Source organism: Rattus norvegicus, chromosome X (genome assembly GCF_036323735.1).
Source record: "Rattus norvegicus strain BN/NHsdMcwi chromosome X, GRCr8, whole genome shotgun sequence".
Taxonomy (NCBI): domain Eukaryota; kingdom Metazoa; phylum Chordata; class Mammalia; order Rodentia; family Muridae; genus Rattus; species Rattus norvegicus.
Window position 1 is genome coordinate 105,328,106 of NC_086039.1, and position 15,588 is coordinate 105,343,693.

General features: G+C 41.2%; 1 pseudogene; it reads left to right on the forward strand.

The window, feature by feature from the left end:
* The first annotated feature begins 565 nt into the window (after nucleotides 1-565).
* On the forward strand, nucleotides 566-5,727 carry Tbc1d20-ps1 (TBC1 domain family, member 20, pseudogene 1; annotated as a pseudogene).
* The last annotated feature ends 9,861 nt before the right edge of the window (nucleotides 5,728-15,588 follow it).

The window sequence follows — 15,588 nt, forward strand, 5'->3', positions numbered from 1 at the left end:
GCTGTAAAAATGTATGTTATTTTAAGCTTCTAAGTTTGGGAATCATTTGCACCGCAGTAATAGATAACATATGATGAGGTGATAGTCCATTCAGTTAAGCACTAGGCCGTAAATGAGATTGTCCAGCTTTAGTGTGTACTGGTTTATGTTGCCCAGCATAACAGTACAGATTCGTAGGCTCTGCTCTCAAATGTATATGTTGGAGGGGTTCTGGAATAGATTTCTTTCTTTCTTTCTTTCTTTCTTTCTTTCTTTCTTTCTTTCTTTCTTTCTCTCTTTCTTCTTAATCACATGGCTCATATGTTACCGATGTAGTTGTTTGTGGGGATTCTATCTCCAGAGCCATTATCAAGGGGGTGGAGTTAGCCACCGGAGAAGCAGAAAACATGTTGAAAGGCCAGTGATCATTACAGGAGATAGGCCCATTGGAGCATGATTTTAGGGAGGCTTATGGAGTATGTGAGGTGTTAAAGAAGCATTGAATATTGAATTGTGAAAAGCTGTGGAGGTCAGATTAGCTTTGTGGTTGTACACTGTATTGGTTGCAGCGAGAGAGATTGAAGTTATGATTCTGAACCAAACTGTTAAAATTGAGGAGATGGAGGAAAGGCATAAAGTATGAATTAGAAATAACTAGATGACTCTTTAGACAAGAACTGAGGAAGGGAGTGATGTTGAACCCCAGTGATTCTGAGACAGTGGTGCCATTGGGGGATGGACAAATTGGGAGGGGAGTGAGTTTGGGGTATAGATATCTCTCCTAGGACAATTTAATGTCCACCTCCTTTCAATGAATAAGCTTTGTTCTTGGAAGATGAGTTATTTATCAAGTGGCACAGTTGGAGGCAAATCCCAGTTCAGTCCACTGGGCCTCAAAATGTGTTCACAGAGCAGAGGCAAAAGTATCACCTGAGAATTTGTCAGCTGTGCTGTGGTGCTGAGGTTTATGATATGCTTGTATTTGCTTTTATTAACACATGGCCAGATGCCTTGGGATACAGCAGTCCACAAAACGGAAAGGAGGGATGCAGATTGAGGAAGAAGTGACTGCTCCTGATGAATGAATGTTATCAGCTGTTGGTGTTGAGGAAGAGAGAGAGAGAGAGAGAGAGAGAGAGAGAGAGAGAGAGAGAGAGAGAGAGACTTATATGTTGGTGTGCTCTCCCCCTGTGAGAGTCCAGTCATAAGCTGAAGCAATGTGGCAGCTTTGCATTGTGCTTTAGGGTCTTAAGAATCATGTACTGAGGCTGGGGATTTAGCTCAGTGGTAAAGCGCTTACCTAGGAAGCGCAAGGCCCTGGGTTCGGTCCCCAGCTCCAAAAAAAAGAACCAAAAAAAAAAAAAAACCAAACCAAACCAAACCAAAACAAAAAAAAGAATCATGTATTGACTGGCTAGGCCATCGGGCTGCTCTAAACCAGCACAGCATGAATGGGCAGTTCTGACAGTGGCTGACTAATCAAGGTAGGATGCATAATGTTGGGCTTCCTGTGTTCTGACAATTTCCCCCTACACATGAACCTGAAGAGTATGCAGAACAAATTGTTTTCTTATTTTCCAACTGTACATATTTACCATTTGCCCCTTGTCCAAATAAGGCTGCCCCAGTGAAGGAAAGGGATCTAGGATTTACAGAGAATGCCTACCAGTATTTTCAATGGCTGTGTTACGACAGAAAAAAAAATCTGGTTCAATTCATACTGAGTGTGAAAACCAAGGCATAGCTTCTCCTCACAGCAGATGACTCATCAAGTGAAGCCTGAGAAGCTGTCTTTGGAAGGTCACTGACTATCCCATTGTGTCAACTTTAAAAAACTGCTGCTCTGGGCACTCTATGACCCTACTGCCATAGGATTCCTAAATCAGTGAACCTCATATTGTCTTATGTGGGCCAAAAAAGGGTTATCTCAGAAATGAAGACCGTCATTGAATGAAAAATTTAACCTCAATTCTTAAGTTAACTGAAAAGCCTCTTCTAAGACAACTTTCAGAATTAATCCAGCAGGGCATCGGGATGCATGCCTGTGAATCCCAATTTTGGGAAGTTGAGGCAAGAAAACAGAAAGTCCCTCCCCACCTCTCCTTCCCTCTGGATCCACTCTTTTTCTGTCTCTCATTAGAAAAGAACAGCTTGGGGCTGGAGAGATGGCTCAGTGGTTAAGAGCTCCGACTGTTCTTCCAGAGGTCCTGAGTTCAATTCCCAGGAACCACATGGTGGCTCACAACTATCTGTAAAGGGATTCAATGCCCTCTTCTGGTGTATCTGAAGACAGCTACAGTGTACTTATATATAATAAATGAATAAACCTTTAAAAAAAAAGAACAGCTTTTTAGGATTTAACAACCAGGGACTGGGAAAAATAGAGGGAGGAGAAACTGTAATCAAAATATATTGTATGAGAAAAGAACCTATTTTCAATAAATGAAAAATAAAAAAGTTGATTTTTGAAGCTTCCTGTAGTTATTAAGACTGGGAATCTGGACTAGGATATAGTGGTTTAGATATGTAAATAAAACAAAATTTAAAAAAGTAGATAGAAAATTCCAGGCCACTTTTGACTCCACAGTGAAACAATAAGTAAATAAATATATATGTATATATATTATATTACATATATATAAATTCCAGGCCAGTTTGGACTCCATAATAAAACAATAAATAAATATATATATAATATATATATATATATGAACTAATTTCATTGCATTGTTCTTTACCTCCTAAGCTTTCCTGACCATTATTCACCATCCACACCATTCTATTCCAACTCCAACTAGACATAAACAGCATTCTTTTGATTCCTTGCTGTACCCCCTAAAAATACCTATATTTGATGGTCAAAGTGACTATATCATTACATCCTCTACTTCTGACTTTAATTATATCTTGGACATTGTACTGGCTGGTTTTGTTTCAAGTTGACACAAACTAGAGTTATCACAGAGAAAGGAGCCTCCCCCTTGAGTATTTCCTCCATGAGATCCAGCTGTAAGGCATTTTCTCAATTAGTGATCAAGGACCATTGTGGGTAGTGCCATCCCTGGGCTGGTAGTCTTGGGTTCTATAAGAAAGCAAGCTGAGCAATCCAGGGGAAGCAAGCCAGTAAGTAACATCCCTCCATGGCCTCTGCATCAGCCCCTGCTTCCTGTCCTGCTTGAGTTACTGTCCTGACTTCATTTGGTGATGAACAGCAATGTGGAAGTGTAAGCTGAATAAACCCCTTCCTCCCAACTTGCTTCTTCGTCATGATGTTTGTGCAGGAATAGCAACCCTGACTAAGACAGACATGTACCAAACTGGAGATATATTTGGGTCTGTTGTTTCCCTAAATCATTTTAGTATTCTTTTTGTTTCTTGTGTGTGTGTGTGTGTGTGTGTGTGTGTGTGTGTGTGTGTGTGTAACTTCTCTATCTTTCTACATTGCTATCATCTTCCAACTTTTTGGTTATTTCTTCTCATTTATTGAAGACCTTGTTTATGATCTACTCTCTTCTTTTCCCTTTTGTCATTTCCAAGGACCTCTACATTACGATGCCAATAATTTCAAAGCATCTGTGTCTGTCTCAGTCAGCTGCTGATAGGGCCTCTCAGAGGACAGCCATTCTAGGCTCCTGTCTGTAAGCACACCATAGCATCAGTAATAGTGTCAGGCCTTGGAGCCTCCCCTTGAGATGGATCCCAAGTTGGACCAGTCACTGGACCTCCTTTTCTCAGGCTCTTCTCCATTTTTGTCTCTGCAGTTCTTTTAGGCAGGAACAATTCTGGGTCAGAGTTTTCGACTATGGGAATGACAACCCCCTGTGGTTGAATTAGAGAAAAGCTGGAAGAAACTGAGGAGGAAGGTGACCCCATAGGAAGACCAGCAGCCTCAACTAATCGGGACCCCCAAGATCTCTCAGACACTGAGCCATCAACCAGGCAGCATACACCAGCTGATGTGTAGCCCCCAGCACATATAGAACAGAGGACTTCCTGGTCTGGTCTCAGTAGGAGAAGAAACACCTAACCCGCGAGAGACTTGATGCCCCAGTATGATCCTTATTTACCATCGCATTTTCCTTTTCTGACTTGTGCACTATTTTTTCCACTCACCCCAATAGCTCATTTTCCTTGTCCTAAAATAGATCTTTCAATCACAAGAAACTGCATTATTTTGTAAATATCAGCCTCCTCTGCTGTAGTCACAGAACTATCTCAGGCTAGACTCCTGATTCATTGGCTCCCACAAAATTTTCTCTCTTCATTGGTGAACCACTCTATGTATAAAATTTATACCCCAGCTTGGAATCCATATCATTGTTGTAGTTGTAGTCTCTCTTCTTTCTTCATCATGCCTATTGCCTTGTTCTGCCCTGGCCCATCATTTTTCTATCCTCTTTTTCCTTTATAGCAGAGACTTTTATTTATGTCTCTCACTAATTTAACTGGAAAGCCAGCTCTGCCTATTTCTTTGATTGTCCTTTCTTTCAGGATTTTAGAGACAATTAGCTAAGAACTTCGCTTCCTCTCTCCTTTGACTTTTCCCTTCCACCCTTCCTTATCTTGCCCTCTGATGACTTCATCGTGTATAGTACTGATTAAAAAGAATTTAGGGCTGAACTGTGGTTAGGTCCACAGTAGAAGCCACGAGCCACGCCTCCTGCTCTGTCACTAGCCAGGGCTTGCCCCCAGGGATGGCCCTCTGGCACTCACAGGGCGCTGCAGCTTGGGGAAGGCAGACTTTAATGCCGAAGGAAAAGGAAGGTGGCAGAGATACACTAGGCTCTGAACAGTGATCCCACCGATGTGGCTGCCCTCCAACGAAAGGCTATCAGTGAGGGAGGGCTCCTGACTGATGAGATCAGGTGCCAAGTATGGCCTAAGCTCCTCAATGTCAACACCAATGGGCCACCGCCTGGTCAAGAATCTGTGAGACATAAGCAAGCACTACCAGCAAGTGCTGCTGGACGTCAGGCCGTCTCTTTGGCGCTTCCTTCCTGGCATGCCAGATGAGCAGAGAAAAGGGCCCCAGGAAGAGCTAATGGATACATCCTCCTCATCTTGGATTGAAACCGCCAGCTCCACTACTACCAGGGCTACCATGATATCGTGGTTGCTTTTCTGCTGGTGCTAGGCTAGAGGCTGGCAACATTTCTGGTAGAAAAATTGTCTACACACCACCTCAGGGATTTCATGGATCTCACAATGGACAATATCAAGCACATCTTAAATTATTTGATGCCTATCATTGACCAAGTGAACCCGGAACTCCATGACTTCATGCGGAGATCGTGCTGTACCAGGAGCAGGAAGTGGTGGACTGTGACTATGACATGGCCTCTGTTGAGCACCTGTTGTCCCAGATCCCTCAGGACCTGCCCTATGAGACGCTCATCAGCAGAGCAGGAGACCTCTTTGTTCAGTTTCCCCCTTCTGAACTGGCAAGGGAGGCGGCTGCTCAGCAGGAGGCTGACAGAACTCTACTTTAAAAGAGGTTCAAAAAAAAAAAGAAGTTCAGACTTTGAGCTGGCAATTCAACAGAGGACAGACACGGCGCTGCGGTAGCGGTTTCGGGGACTTCTGAGGCCTGAGGCTCGAACAAAAGACATCCTGACCAAACCAAGGACTTGTAAAACAAACAAGGATTTGTAAAACTGGCTAACGGTGGCCCTAGGAGCAGTGGCACTACCAGTGGTGCAGAGTGACCTGGAGTGGGCCCCTAAATTCCAGCTGCAACTGTTACCCTAAACTCAGCTCAAGCAGCCGCTTCCTCACCCAGGACACCAAGTTCTCCCCATTTCCAGAAAAAGGATTAAATTGCTGTGATTAAAGGGTTTCTGTCAGGGGTGCTCTGTCTGCCACCCTTGTCTTTCGGCTTTGGTGACAAGTGGCAGAGCTGCCTGACACTGGGCTTACCAGACCTGAGCACTCTCTGCACCTCTCCTCCTGTGGGAAGTGGCTCTGGAGCACCTGGCTACCCAATCGCTGCCTAGAAAGTTGGGCCCAGAGATGCCCTCCTTACAGCACCACGTCTTGAGTGTCTTTAGACAAAGCAGGTAGGGTGGTTCAGCCTTGGAATGAAAGCGAGGGGAGAGAACTCTAGCCTGGGAGCCAGGCTCTTAAAAGCGGCCCTATTAGCTGGTCAGAATCAGAGGTAGACTTGAGCTGGGTTCTAATGAAATGTTTATGATCCCAGCCTAGAGATCGCATGCAGAGGAACGTCAGTCACCAGGATGGTGTTGCCTGTGTCTCCCTGGTTTCTCCTCTACAAGCCACACGACAAAACCTACAAAGACATTTTTTAAAGATTTATTTATTTTTTTATATATAAGTACACTGTTGCCGTCTTCAGACACACCAGAAATGGGTATCAGATCTCGTTACAGATGGTTGTGAGCCACCATGTGGTTGCTGGGAATTGAACTCAAGACCTCTGGAAGAACAGTCAGTGCTCTTAACAGCTGAGCCATCTCTCCAGCCCTACAAAGACATTTTTAATACTGTTTTTATGATCGTACACTACACCTAACAGCAAGTACTCTCACTTTAAAAAGAATCACTTGTGCGTTTTTGTACAGGTGCCACAGGGGACGCAGGTGGGCTTCAGGTTTCCTGGAGTGTGGTGTGGGTGCTGGGATCTGAATGCCAGGCCTCTGGTGAAACAACCGTAAGTGCTCTTAACTGCTGGGCTATCTCTTCAGCCTCTTTCATAGTTCCTTCATGAGAGAAGCTATCAGAACAATGAGCTTCTATGGGCTAACATTTATTCTTTCCTTTTTTTGGAGGGAGATTGAACCCAGGGCCTTGCTCATGCGAAGCAAGTGTCCTACCACTCAGCAGCCCCACCTTTTATTTTTTTTAATTTTTTTTGAGACAGGGTCTACCTAAGTTATCCAGGCTGGTCTTGAACCTTTGATCTTCCTGCCTCAGCTCCCAATTATCTGGGATGACAGGATTGTGCCTGAGTTTTTCTCCCTGTTCAGTTTAGCCAAAGTTGTTTGTGAGCACCCCCATACCCCACAGTGCCACTTCCTGTCTCACTTCCCCTATTTTCCTTTAGTTACCCACCTTGGCCTGTCTGGGTTGATCTCCTCAGTTGCTGGTCTCAGGCTGGGAATGTCCTTGGAGACTTGCCAGCATGTAGACAGGGTTTGGCAGGAACCCCACACCACCAGCCTCACTTAGCCCTGGGCTCCTCCAGGAGAGGTGTACAGGATCCATGGGATCACTCGGTCTTCCTAGGATGGCTTTGTTCAAAGTGAAGCCAGGTGTGCTTTATAGTAACTGGCTTGAAAACAAAAGTGCCTTTTGCTGCTTTAGGGTGTGTAGTGGAAGCTAGTTTCCTTATCTTTCCTGGGCACTCTTCTCCAGTCCTGCCATGTCCACACCCCACATGTGTCCCCTACCCTTCCCTTGTCCACTGTGCCCATTGTACGCAGCGGGACACTCTGCATGCTGGGCAGTCATGAAGCCAGAGCATATAGGAGGTGTCCAGGCTGAGTTACATAAAGCACTTTAAGTCAAGCTGGAGTGGTGAGCCCTGCCTAGGGTGAGTGATTTACTGGGGGTATTCATTCAGGACAATGGAGAATTATCCGGAATCTAGAGTGATAAGGTGACAAGTACTATTGGTCTACCATGGGAGCGTATCATCTATGCCTCTGGCTTGCTTGAAGACTGTAGGGAGCGTGCTGGCTGAGGGAGGCCATAGGTTCAGGGTCCCAGCCACTACTCTGCATCCAAACAAACAGGTGGCACTGGCTTGTGCTGAGTTGAAGAGTGGTCTGTGCCTATAACAGGACTCCCCTGCGCCCATAGCAGGACTCCCTGCCACTGCAAAGAAAGCATTGTCCATTTACCTTCAGGTATTTACTTACTCTCTAAAAATGTGTAGATGTTTTATACAGAGCCCTGTATGAAATAAACACCCTTATGTGATCCTTTAAAAAAAGAAAAGAAATCTGGAAAATGAGAGCATTGTCATTTTCCCATCACTAAATATACTGTAAGGATTCTACTAGCCTGTGAGACCAGCACACATCGCACATCCTCCTTTTCCATCCATCCAGAACTGGGATTTTAAGCATGGATCACTATCCCTGGATTTTTATGTGGATATAGGGGATATGAGCTCAGGTCATCATGCTTGTATGCCAAGTACTTTACCCACTGAGCCATCCTCACAATCTGAGAATGTGTTCTTTTCACAGGCCAGTTTCTTCTCAATTCTTTTAAGTGTTGCCCCAACAGGGACTTGGACTCTTAAATTATTTCCTCTATTTCCTCTATTACATATTTCTTGTGCTCTTCTGGGTCATGCACATAGTCATTACCCATGTTATAGGACTCCTATTCTAAGTAAACCAAAGTCTCTTCTCCATGACTTTACATTTTACTCTAACAGCTACCACATTTCCTTATTCCTTTTTCGATCCAACTGTCTTGAAATTTTTCTTCCTAATCTCTTCTTTCTCAATGATATTCCCTTTGAAACTTCTCTAATTTGGTTCAAACCTGACTTTATGCTGCCTCTCAAGGTTTGAGAATCAAACATACAGATAGCTCACACTGAAGGCTCAAACTCTGAGTGTAGTATATGAGAAAGAAATTGAATATTTGAGAAGTATATCCAAGGAAACTGAAGCTCTAAAAGCCCAAGTGATTTGCCTAAGGAATAGAGCTAGTCAGTAGATAAATTGTTATTGAATCAAAAGGCATCAAATTCTGAGAACGCATGCATTCATCATTCTTGTCATTAATTACATGTGCTTGGTCTACCTGTTAAGACTGTCATGTCAAATTGTGGTTGTTTTTGTTGTTGTTAATGTGTTTCCTCGTGGGTCTATTATTTCTAGAACATTAACAAAGCGTGCAATGAATAATAGTAGGTGTTCAATAAATGCTTGCTAAGTGAATGAAAGGACATTGTTATCATTGCTCTAATTGGTCTTCAACAGAAAAGCCTCATTGCTAATCACCACCTTTGCTTTAATATCTTCAGAGAATTTTGCAATTTTAGAGCTGCAAAGGGACCTTAGAGATAGAAAATTTAGATCTGTCGAGGTTAAATAGCACGACCAAGGTCACTTCACTAGTTAGTTGCAGTCCAGTGCTCTTCCCATGCTGTCTTCAATAGGTGTTAATGTTCCCTGCCTCCACATTCTCTTTCCCAGCCTAAGTAACCCCAATGCCAAGCAGCATGAAGATGAGGGAAAGTCAGTAGAAAGGCATATTGTGAATGTGAGGGGTAGGCAAGTATTTTAGCATCAATGAACACTTTCTTGGTTCGTATAGGTACCCGAGAGCTGCTTTGTTTTCAGTTTAAAATACCTCCTTCCCCCACTAGACCCTGTGTTATGTTTCTGTTAGTACTTAGGTTACCTTAATGAGATTTTCTTATCTCTGATTTATAAAACCAGACCTTCTTTTTTAGTGTTTCATTATGTAGTTTCTAGTGTAGTGTGGTTAAAAAAAAAGAAAACCCACATTCCTACGTCTCGTTCCATTCCATTGTTCTTTCTTTTTTGTACTTTTTATGCTCGCATACTGTAAAGTGCACTTAAGAAGGCAACCATGTTGCTTGCTAATATGGTGTCAGAGTAATAAGTTCCTCATATGGAAGAGAAGAATCAGCTGATTGGAACCCTCAACAAACCAACATCCTTTGTGTGAAGGATAAAAGTAGCACAATCATGGCGAGCCATAGTTGTTTATAAATCTTTGCTTTGCTACTAGTTAATGGCGTGACCATAGTTAGCATGGTCTTTCACATTTGAAATGAGAACAGTAGGCGTGTTTTTATTTCAGAGAGCAGAGGTAAAGATTAAGTGAAGAATATGTATTTCAAGGGTTTAAATTCTCTTCCTGATATGTGTTATAGAATGATTTCAGTATTTAATTAACTTCTTTTGGCCCCATCTGTGTGAAATAGGCACTGTTATTAATAAATATTTGCTGCATAATATAGGTCATCAAAACTTAGTGCCTGATACCCATTGATTTGCTCATGACTGGTGATTTGGCTCAACTTAATTGGAACTCTCTGCTTCATGTATGGCATCTGTGTTTACTTGTACAGTTTTTTCATCAAATTGAAGTCTGTAGCCTCAGTATATCTACAACAGCAACAACATCAGCAGCAACAACAGCAGGAGGAGCTGCAACAACAACAATGACAACAACAAGACCAACAACAACACCCTACAAAACACTTGGGAATATGATGGGAATTTTGTGAAATATGATGGGTGATATTATGGGAGGGACTTTGCAGAACTCTGAGGGGGGATGGAGGAGAACAAATATGACCAGAATGTATTATATACATGTATGTATTAATTTTGATTAACCAAAAAACCCAAGCAAACAAACCCATAGCTCTCTGATTTGAGAAATGATTTTATAAAGTAAAGCATATCCAGAAAAAAAAATCACTGAGAAAAAGAATCCTCAGATGGGAGCTACCAGAGTATGCTGAAAATGAACACACATTCTGCATTCCTGGTCATGGGGGTCTGATGAACCTGAGGGCATACAGGATGCTGGGAATTCTAGGAAAATTCATTATGGTGGTTAAAGCTATGAAGAACACAAAGACATTTAGCAAACAATTGGCACAAGTAGTTTAAATAAACCAGAGTTTTAATTTATGTTTTCAAAACAGTCTTCTTTAAATCTTTAAGTTCTTAATTATTTTTATTTGTATGTATTAACTTTACAAAATAGTGTGTTTCATTATGCCATTTCCTATGTTATATAAGGTACTTAGATCATATTTTATCCCCTCCCTATCTTTTATTCTTATTCCCCTTAACTTTCACTGTCTCCTCTCCACTTTCAGGTCATTCCCTTTTCCTTTTCTGTTCTACAAATGAGAGAAAACCTGTAATGCTTGGCTTTTCCAGTATGGCTTATTTCATTTAACCTGATGATTTCTAGTCACATCAACTTTTCTGCAAATAATTAAATCTCTCTCTCTCTCTCTCTCTCTCTCTCTTTCTTCTTTGTGTTTGAATATTCACTAAATTATGCACTTCTTCAATCCTCATCCATTATTCATTATTCATCCATTGATGAGCACCTAGACTGATTCCAATGTGAAAAATTTCATATTTTTGATGGGAAAAAACTTCAGAGGCCTTTGAATTTTAGCTGCCCTATTTACCTTTAGGAATGGTTGGTGCTTTTGTTTTTGAAATCAGGACATTTAATACTCTTAAAGTTACTGTAGACCCCAAATGACTTTGTTTCTGTAATTTAAATTCATTAATATCTTCCAAATGAAAATCATAACCTGAGGTAAATTTAGCAAATGAAAGAATATGCAGGCTTATGTACTTTTGTGATTTTCCAGAGCACTGGCTTATCAAGTATTATGTGCCTTTTGGAAAACTTCATTGTACATTCATGGGAGGATAAGTAAAAATGGTAAATAATGTTTTAGTGCTCTGAATAAGTTGTGGAGAATTCTGAGACTCTATAGGCCACAGTTTGTAAATTGTTGTGCAGTTGTTAGAAAGGAGTTGCCCTGCTAAAACATTTTGAGACCTTATGATCTAGTGAAAGGCTCAACCTTAGACATGTAAGATGAATTTTCTAATCTATACTATCGGTTGGTAATCAAATCTACCTCATATAGTTGTGAAGATTAAACAAAATTAGGCAGTATATCTCACCTATGCTGATGGACTTGCACAAAACTTGGCATATATCAGGATTTCAATAACTGTTGTCTCATCTTTGAAAAAAGACCTAATAATTCCCTGCCTCATGAGGCAGCTTATTTAGGTTCTGGGTTTTTCCAAGTTTTCTCTTCTCGCCTCTGTATAGCTCCTTCCCTTATCTTTTGTGCTTTTTCTTCTGCATAGAATAAAGCATCACCATTAGCATTTCAGGTAAAAGCAATTCTAGATCTTCACTTTGTGGTCCTTTTCCTTCTGCATAGAATGAAGCTTTACCTATGCATTTTAGATAAAAGCAATTGTGAATTTTCTTTTTCTGGTCTTTTTTATTATTATCAATACCAGCTATTGATAATTTTTGCTTGGTATACTTGATCACTTGGTTAAGTACTTACTGAGCACCTCTCTGGTTTATACCTCCAATATAAAGTGATATTTCTGAGTTTGTATTCTAGATGTAGAAGAGAGACAGGAAAAAAACAAGTACTAAGAAAGAATATGAACAGATGTGATAGGTCCTATAATGGTAATGAAGCAATGTAGAAAAACAGGGATGATGTCAAAGGAGGATAATCATGTAACGTCTCCCTGTGGAAGTGAGACCTCGATAAGGTGCCAGCCAGATGAAGGGAAAAGTAAGTGCAAGTTTTGATTTTTTTCCAATTGTGATCAGAATCCATTGGAAGATAAAGTGCTATGAATTATGTTTTGAAAATATCTCTTACCGTTTTGTGGAGAATGGAGGACAAGAATAGAAGTGGAGAGAACAGTTAAACAACTCTTGAAATAGTTCAGGCACGAAGTGATGGTGCTTTGGAGGTGGTGAGAAGTTAGATTGAAAGAGAAGACAGAGTTGATAGGATTTACAGATGGATCAAAGCATTGTGTCAAGAATAATGAGGAATCCAGAATGGTACCCTGAAGTTTTGGCCTGAATACTTAGATGGAAGGTTGTGTCATTTACTGAAATGGGGAAGACAGGGCGAAGACCAGAGTGGAAGACAGAATCAAGAGTTCTATTTGAGGTATATGTTAAATTTAAGGTGCTTATTAGATCCATATAGACAGATGGAATGAAGGATCTGGAGTACAAGAGAGGATCATAAATTTCCATTTGGAGGTTCTCAGTAGATAACATTAAAAAACCGAGTTCTAGAGCATTTTATTGTTAGTCTCTGAAAATGGAAGCACGAACTGCTAAGGGACGCTGAGAACAGGAGGCCATTGGCAACCATGTTAAGAGTGATGTCAATAGTGTGGACAGAAGCTTATTTTGTTGGTGGGGATATAGATCAGGGGATATAGAGTGCGTAGTGCTTTGTTTGTATATGTGAGCAACCCCTCTCCCCAAGGAGAGGGAGACGTGGTGAGTAGAGGGAGAGAGAGGGAATGAGAACTTTTGTGTAGGTTGAGGAAATATTGAGAGGTGAGGCAATAGGGAGGCCATTGTAGAGAATGTTTGGGAGAGTTTTGTTATGAAAGGGAGAAAAGAAATTATGAAGAACAGAGTGTGTAGCCAAAGGAAGGTTTAGTTTAAGAACCAATGTTGTCTATTTGAAGGATCAGGGAAGATACTTCAATATGTGATGGAAGGAGACATTTGTGCCATCAAAGAGCGGCAGATTAATTGCTAAAGCAACATACTTGAATATCTAAATGTAAGAGATCTTATACACAAGTGGAAGATTGGATTAACCTAGGGATATTGAAAATTATTATCTGACTAACAGGGGAGCAGGCTATGTTGGTAGGAATGCAGGTGAGCTGATAGACCTGTTGGTTTGAAGATGAGTAAAACCAAAGTTTTCAGGCAGTGCTGAATACTGTTGTCCTAGTTTAAGCTTCTTTCTTTGCTGTAATAAAAAACCATGAGCAAAAGCAGTCTGGGGAGAAAGGTGTTTATTTCATCTTACAACTTATAGTTCATCATCCAGTACGAAGTCAGGGCAGGAACCTGGAGGTAGGAACTGATGCAGAAGCCATGGAACAGTATTACTTATAGGTTTTCTCCATAGAACTTGCTCAGTCTGCTTTCTTATACTATTCAGGATCACCTGCACAGGGGTGGCACTGCTCACAATGGGCCCATCCCTCTAATACAAATTGCAAACTAAGAAAATGTTCCACAACCCCCTTACAGATCAATTTTTTTCAATTATGGTTCCAATGTCTCAACACTCTAGTTTGTGTTAAGTTGATAAACAACTAGTAAATCCCACTATCTTGAAATTTCTGCTTAAATATTTGCTATAGGACCATTGTATTATTTACATGGAATTATTCACAATTAGAGTTAAGTGTAATGAAGGATGAAGTATAGAAGCATTTCCTCTACAGACACACTTATTTTGGTGTACTAGGTATCATGGGACTTGGAGTTTGAGTAGGGGTGCAAAGCAGCCATATGAAAGGTTGACAGTTAGCATAGTCTGATGCTGTGATCTTTAAATGGGCCATGATTTGTGATGGAAGAAGTAGGGGCATGGGCTTAAGCCAACAGGGGAGAGTAGGCAGGATGAACAGTGTGGGAAAGGAAACATGCAGGATATGAGAAAGCTGTATGGAAGCTACTCTGTAAAAACATAGTCCTCCTTTAGAACAAGAGACTACACAAGAACAGGGGTGGGGTTCAGTGTGAGAACAAATGTCTAGTGTGTAGGGAGGCATGGGCTCAGCTCTTTACAATACTACGAAATGAAGGAAAGAGAGAATCTGAGCAAAATGTTGAAGTTACAGAGGAATATGATGATGGACTAGAGTTTCAGAGGACGCAGCAGCAAAAGAGCATGAGGGGTTCATTGATAGTCTATTGAGTCAGATTACAGAACATATGGAGCTTTAAGGAATTCAAGGTAGGGTTGGGGGTTTAGCTCAGCAGTAGAGCGCTTGCCTAGCAAGTGCAAGACCCTGGGTTTGATCCCCAGCTCCGAAAAAATAAAAAAAAAAAATAAAAAAAAGGAATTCAAGGTACTGATACAGGCTGGGAAACTGGGAAGTTTAGGCAATTATGTTAAACAGAAGCAAATTATCTCAGAAATTAGTTCTGTTGGCTCTTAGGAAGAGGTAATCAGACATACAAACTGCTTTTGGGCTGATTTCTTGTTCTCTTTGTATTGGCAAAGCTGGTTAGAGGTTAAGTGTTTTAATTAGGGTTTCTATTGCTGTGATAAAACAGTATAGTCATAAGCAACTTTGGGAGGAAATGTTTTTTTTTTCACCTTATAGCATGTAGTCCATCACTGAAGCAAGTGAGGGCAAGGACTCAGGGAAGGGACCTGAAGGCAGGAACTGAAAGGAAGACTGTGAAGGAGTGCTGCTTACTGGCTTGCTCATTATGGCTTGCTTGGCCTGCTTTCTTATAGCACACAGGACCACTAGTCTAGGGTGGGACCACTCACAGTGAGATTGGTCCTCCTATATTAATTATCAATCAAGAAAATACACCACAGATTTGCCCACAGGGCAATCCTGTGGGAGAACATTTTCTTAATTGATTTCTCTCTTCCAAAATGATTCCACCTGGGGTCAAGTTGACCTAAAACTAGTCAGCATAATAAACTTTAGGAGATGAGTTTACATGAGGAGGTCTTGATACCCTCTGTCCTCTTTTTAATTTCTTGTGGGTGTTTTGAAATCTGAGGGAAGGAACTCTGAGGTCATTTTAATAATGACTACTTTGTGAAAAAAAAAACATAAATCAGGTTCTCCAGTCCCCTGTTAATCTCCAATAAAGCCAATTCTAATAACTGAATGATGTAAGTGAAAGGTGTGTGCTTTCTATCTAAACAAAGTTTTGGACAAGTCCCATAGGCACTGCAGTCACCATCCAACTAGATTGTTCCTTGAAGACTCCCATTTTATTTGTTACGTATTTATTGTGGAAATAATCAAGGCTACTGAGAAAAATAGAATTCAAATGATGGGTTCC